The sequence below is a fragment of the Cyprinus carpio genome, unplaced genomic scaffold (genome assembly GCF_018340385.1).
Source record: "Cyprinus carpio isolate SPL01 unplaced genomic scaffold, ASM1834038v1 S000006493, whole genome shotgun sequence".
Lineage (NCBI taxonomy): Eukaryota > Metazoa > Chordata > Actinopteri > Cypriniformes > Cyprinidae > Cyprinus > Cyprinus carpio.
In genome coordinates this window covers 640,158-646,199 of record NW_024879166.1, presented here as the reverse complement: position 1 = coordinate 646,199, position 6,042 = coordinate 640,158, and positions in this window count along the sequence as shown.

The following is a 6,042-nucleotide window of genomic DNA, read 5'->3' as shown; positions in this document are numbered from 1 at the left end:
GACCTCAGCAAAGCACAGCTGGGAAGAGGGAGAGCTGGTATGTCTGGCAGATAACACAGGATGGAGCTCCCATATGCCTCGTTCCACAGACGCGTTGTGTCGCGTCGCAGTGCTGATTTCTCCAGTGAGCGCTGCTCTCTCCTGAAGATGAGCTGGACTGAGTGTCCTGTGTCAGGCAAGATTCCATGAGTCTAGTGCTGCAGCTGTAGTCTTTTACAACGGCAATACTGAAGAGCTCTAGTGGCAAATGCATGGCTGACTGTCAACGGCTGTGTTTGTCTGGCAACATCATAAGCTCTCAACAAACCCATTTGGTGTCTGACACCTCTTCACTAACAGATGAAGATGCATTTGTTTGTACCGTGTTTTTCAGAAGCTCGATCAGTAGCAGAAATCTAGTCAAATAAGCTCTTGGGGTGTTGAACATGTCCTCTGGAGACAACAGCAGGAACTCCTAAATTCTGCAAGAGATCCACAATCACTCCACCACTCCATGCAATGAGAATTATTCAGTGTCCACACTCCCGTGTCTCTTGTTTCTTATTGGTACATGATCTGGAGGCTGAAACAGACCGTTTCCACTTCTGCTTAGTCCAGACAAGACCCAGGTAAAAAGGAAATGTATTTAAATTGTGCTTTTTTGGATGTACTTATATTTAAATCATACCATATTAAATGCATATTAAATGTATTATTTTGAAACAATAAGTATATTAAGCATATTTCAAGATGTGCTTAAGATCAACTTTAGGCTATTTGCAATGTAATGTTACATATTTAATTGTATAATCAATATTAAATTGTGAAAGCACGTTCAATTACCTTTAGTCAATTAATTGTTATAAAATACTTTAGTTTACCATTTCTCAATTAAAAAAATACCCACATCCAAAGATAAGGTGAGAGCTTCCTGTTGCAAAAACATAAACTAAAAGTTTTTTTTTTGTCCGGAAATAGATATATATATATATATATATATATATAGTATATATATAGATATATATAATATTATATATATAGATAGATGTTGGGTAACGATTACATTAATAACTTCCATTTCATAAATCATCACACACATTATATAAAGTATTATGTATCATTAGTTATTAATATATATACTGGTGAGAGTTGACTTTTAATGCCAGAAGTCCAGAAGGGCTGGTCATCAGGAAGGTGCAGAGTCAACACGTAAAGTTTTGGGCTGCGCAAGTTCAGGCCAGGTCTTCATCTATTGAGGACAGCCCTATAAAGTACTTGGGGAAGTGGTTCAAATTGCAACTCCTGGCAAAAGGGTGGCCAATGTTGCAGAACACAGCTGTGAAGCAAACAGAACGGTGGTTGAAGAAGATCGATAGGTCCGGCCTCCCAGGAAAATTAATCTTGGCTGTACCGCATGGCCTTCTACGCCCAGGCTTATTTGTGCGCCTTACAGTTCCCCCCATCTAACATCCTTATTAAATAAAATATGGGAGTTTCCCCTCTACAATTAGTGGAAGGTGGGCATCCTCTGGGGATTCCCAGCTTCACACAAGTACTTTCTCTTACAGTTGGCCTTCAAAGTACATTCGATCAGGGCAGCTGCATGCGCCTCTGTTCATCTGTTGTTGCGGAGTTCAAGTGGCAAAATGCAAGTTTGCAACTGGTCCTGAGTGAGTCCTAAAGATGCCTGGTAAGCCAGCAGGCATCACAAACAAGATCAGGCCGTAAAATGGGGCACCCATGCAGACCCATTGAACATGCAGAAAGCTTCACTAACGTTGTGCGACATCATTGGCACCACCTTCACAGTATTAGCGACATCAAAGCCTGGGGTCTACACATTTCCAACAGTTGAGGAATGCTAGTAACTACAAGCAGGCAAGGTATGTTTCAGCAGAATCTGATCTCCAAGAGAGCCAGAGGCTTATGTCCAAGCAGTGAACAGCATCCCAGGGAGGCATGGACAAAATGGATTGCCCAAGCATAAGATCATGCGGCAATAAGTTTATGGAGACTGGAACCCTACCGTATTTCCTTCCTTTTGCGCTTTGTGTATGACACCCTTCCTTCACCCTCTCATCTGCACACTTGGGGGTTGAGGGACGACCCATATTGTAAGCTCTGTGGCCAAAAGGGAACACATTGTCAGGGTGTAAAAAATCTTTAACCCAAGGTCGATATAGGTGTCGCCATGACAAGGTGCTTTTATCACTTGCCGATACACTGGAGCAGGAGAGGTGCAAGAAATGGCCAGGCGGCACAGGCTAGGAAACCATCACATTCATCAAGGAGGGAGACAGGCCCGTCGCAACTAGGGCAGTAGCAAAATCAAACTTGCTGCAGGCCACGGGCTCTTGGGAGATGAGAGTCGATGTTGGAAGGAAGCTGCAGTTCCCGGATTTGGTGAACACAGCTCTTCGCCCCGATATCGTTTTGTGGTCAGCCAAAGATCATAAAATCATTTTAATTGAGCTGACTGTGCTGTGGGAGGAGGGTTGTGAAGAGGCTCATGAGAGGAAGGCATCGAAGTATCGGCCTTTAATTCAGGAGTGCAAAGCAAAAGGATGGCAGGCATGGCTGTTTACGGTGGAAATAGGGTGTAGAGGCTTCCCTGCCAAATCAGTATGGAGGCTGATGTCAGCTTTAGGCATGGACGAAAAGAGCAAGAAACATGCTGCTCATAGGATGGCAGGGGAGGCTGAGCGAGCCTCATGCTGGATATGGGTCAAAAGAGAGGAAGAAAGCTGGAAGCCATAAGCAGATGGGCAGTGACTTGGCCACCACTGCCGACCCACCAACCGGAGAGTGTTGTGGTAAGGGTTGAAACACTCAAGGAAGGTTGGGAACCACCTGATGACATTTGCGTATGGCTGAAAGCTGTGGTTACATAAAGGAGTAACCAAAGAAAGCGCCTTATAGGTGTATTTTACATTGTATGAGCTAATATATAATAATGTAAAACTAATATATAAGTAATATACACCGCTCAAAAAAATTAAAGGAACACTTTGACTCAAAATGGTACTCAGTAGTTTGTATGCCCCCACGTGCTTGTATGCATCCATACGACAACCAGTAGTGTAGCCAGAAAAGAGAACTCTGGGTGTGCATATGAAAATCTGGGTGTGCCACATTTTATTGTCAAGATTACTGTTGCAAAATTATTAACCCTAACCAAAACCATGCCCCCACATAACCATAAAACTATATAAAATAATATAGCTGCAAGCCGCAATCACGGGATAGCCAAGCTCTGCAAGGCACAGCAAGCAGACCAAATATGGCGCCATCAAGTACAGTCAGCGCAGCAAAAGCATTTAAGCCCCAAGAGCAGTGCAGAGCCTGAAGAACAAAACATCAGAAATCGGGGACAGTACTTTTATGGCGGCTCGCGCCCGAAGATCATTTGTGAGCGAAAAAAAACAAAGCGGAATCACTGTACTTTTTCAAAATAGGCTACTACTGTAATGGGCATAGTCTTAATGTATGATATTGTTTGTGATCAGCATGATGAGAGCAATCAGGTGCAATCAGGTGTACTATGTCTCATTGTCTCATTAAAATGTAAATTACATTTTAACATTTTGAGCATTATGACACCATATATTGAATTTTAATTTCTGTGCCCCTGAGAGTATGATTTAGAATGTTTCAAACTGCTTTCGCGCGTTGGCTGGCGCTGAGCCAGAGACGGACGCGCTCAGCGCTTGTCATATATCAACAGAGGTTGAAAGAGTACAAAAATATTCTACACAAGTAAAAGTACCATTACATTAATAAAATTTTACTTAAGTACAAGTAAAAGTACCAGTCTAAAAATCTACTCAAGTAAAAGTAAAAAGTAGCATGTTTAAAAATTACTTAGTTACATTTTAACAGTGGGAGGGAAGCAAAAATGGGCCAGGCCAAGGGTGTCAAACTCAGTTTCTGGAGGGCCACAGTCCTGCACAGTTTAGATATAACCCTAATTAAACACACCTGATCCAGCTAATCTAATCATTTAGGCTTATTTGAAAACTACATGATATGTATGCTGGAGCAGGGTTATAACTAAACTCTGCAGGGCTACGGCCCTCCAGGAACTGAGTTTGACACCCCTGGGATAGGCCTATTAATCTCAAACTAGTTGTTTTTAATTAAATGAATCAGTTATTTAGAATAATAAGACATTTGGAGGCTGTTGCCAGGCAAATCAGTATCCGGCAAACTCTATCTTTCAATGCAGAGGAAATGCAGAAGCTTCATCGGTGGCATTTAGATGTGTTACACACTGTTTAGTGCAGGACAAGGAATGCATTTAACCTGCTGCAGTTACAAATGCATGAATAATGTTTTTGATATACAAGACATAAAATGTTGAATACTCATTTTAGAAATTATAAGAAATTCATTATTTTAAAAATCAAAAGATACTTTAAATGCTTGAAATTAAAATGGCCAGTATGTGCCAGGAAGTCACTATTAGCCAGTAGAGTCATTGTGATTAGACAGAGTCAATTTAGCGGTTGATTCATTTCCAGGAACAGAGAACACAGTCATGTCATCAGAAGTGCAAAACTGTGCTGGTGGCTGTGTTTGGGAATTATTTGTAGAGGAAATGGGGAGGCAAAACAGGCAATATGGTGTCATGAAGTCTCTTAATTAACTTGTTTACTGACCTGTTGTAAAAAATATATAATAATAATAATAATAATAATTATATATATATATATATATATATATATATATATATATATATATATATATATATATATATAAATGTAATCATTATGATTTTTGGAGGAAAAAGCTGACATTCTTTGTGTGATTTTTGATTTACTATATGAAATGAGTATAAAATATATACATTTTTGCTGCCCCTATATCTTCAATTTTTTTGTGATCATTCTAAAATGCATTTTGCAAGTCCTGAATCACACAGGGAAAGAAGCATACTATATAAATCGCGGCGCACCGTCATTAAAACAACAATTACGATATTATAAGCGGTCATAGACGATATGTCTCGCACCTCCGCTACCACTGTCTTTTGGCTATTTTGTGCAAAACCTCTTGTAAAATATCAAAGCTTAATTTGCAACCACCAATGCAGCGATGCAGTTATTTGGCTACCTCTACATGCTTGCGAAAGATTGATGTGTGTGAAAGTTTTTATAAGCTGCTAGTTTGGTCTCCCAAGCAAGCACAGTTTACACTGCATAATAAAACATAAATATGGCCAGGGTTCACTTCATTTCCTTAGAGTTCAACTGGGAATATGACGGGGGTTTAGTTTTCCAGCGGTGTCTGCACCATTAACGCCTGTTTTGCCCGTCTGCATCTTTCTTGTGATTTTAGCATAGTTGCCCTTCTGCCTATTATTTACTGCAGTAGTTTCCAGGGAAGCGATTTATTTTATTATTATTTTTTTTTGCCAGTAATTAATATGTTTTAAAATGTGTGAAGTACAATACTTCACACAAAATATCCTTAAGTAAAATTACAGATTTTAAAAAGTACTTTAAAAAGTAGAAGGTACACAAAAAATACTCAATTACAATGCTTGTGAGTAAATGTAATTAGTTACTTTCCACCTCTGTATATCAACATTACCATAACTAATATGCAGTGTTTTCAACCACATAATGTTTTATTTTAGGTTTCATACATTTAAATATACATAATCACTAGTAAAACAATACATTGGTAGTTTGTAAAATACACACTTATGTCTATGGAAGCAGTAAAAACGATCTATATATTCAAATGTAATTTGCCTATGTGTTTATTCATATATCAGGACACACATAGTGGCAGAACAATAAAGTTTACCTGCATTCTCACAGTTCAACAGCCACTTACTTTCATGTATTTTGTAAACTCTGGGGAATTTAAGTGCTGTACCAGAGACAGTTTGCTGTATCGCTAAACCGCTGACAGGACTCTGAACTGCAGCCATCTCGCTAGACGATAATTACAAAGGCTTTAAACGGCTAATCGAATATCAAATAGTTGACATGGTACGCACAATGTTTGCGTAATACTTTTTAATAAAAATGAAAAACTAAATAATACGAATAGCGA